The 225-nt window shown below is 68.0% G+C and overlaps 1 protein-coding gene across 1 annotated transcript in view; it reads right to left on the reverse strand.

Annotated features, from left to right (window-relative positions):
• The window catches only part of GNB3 (guanine nucleotide binding protein (G protein), beta polypeptide 3), a 6,846-nt gene extending 6,664 nt beyond the window's left edge, over window positions 1-182 (reverse strand). The window contains exon 1 of the mRNA XM_010844936.1: window positions 36-182. The gene's annotated coding sequence lies outside the window, so the exon portion shown is untranslated. The remainder of the gene's footprint in view (window positions 1-35) is intronic.
• Window positions 183-225: the final 43 nt, after the last annotated feature.

Genomic DNA, 225 nt, shown 5'->3' on the forward strand with positions numbered 1-225 from the left:
GCCCCAGAAGGCAGAGCCAGGCCAGCCCCTCTTACTTGGGCTCTGACTTTAAGCTTCCAGCTCTGGTCCCCAGGCGCCTCCTGGCTCCCTCAGCTGCGACACCCGCCCGTCACCTGCCCCGGCTCTGCTGCCAGAGGAGCTGGCCTGGCCTGGCCCCACTTGGCGGGGGGTGCGGGGGGGTGCAGACAGGGAAGGGTAGGGCCAATGACGACTGTCAGGCAAATG

This window comes from Bison bison, unplaced genomic scaffold (assembly GCF_000754665.1).
Source record: "Bison bison bison isolate TAMUID 2011002044 unplaced genomic scaffold, Bison_UMD1.0 scf7180017864213, whole genome shotgun sequence".
In the NCBI taxonomy this organism is placed as follows: domain Eukaryota; kingdom Metazoa; phylum Chordata; class Mammalia; order Artiodactyla; family Bovidae; genus Bison; species Bison bison.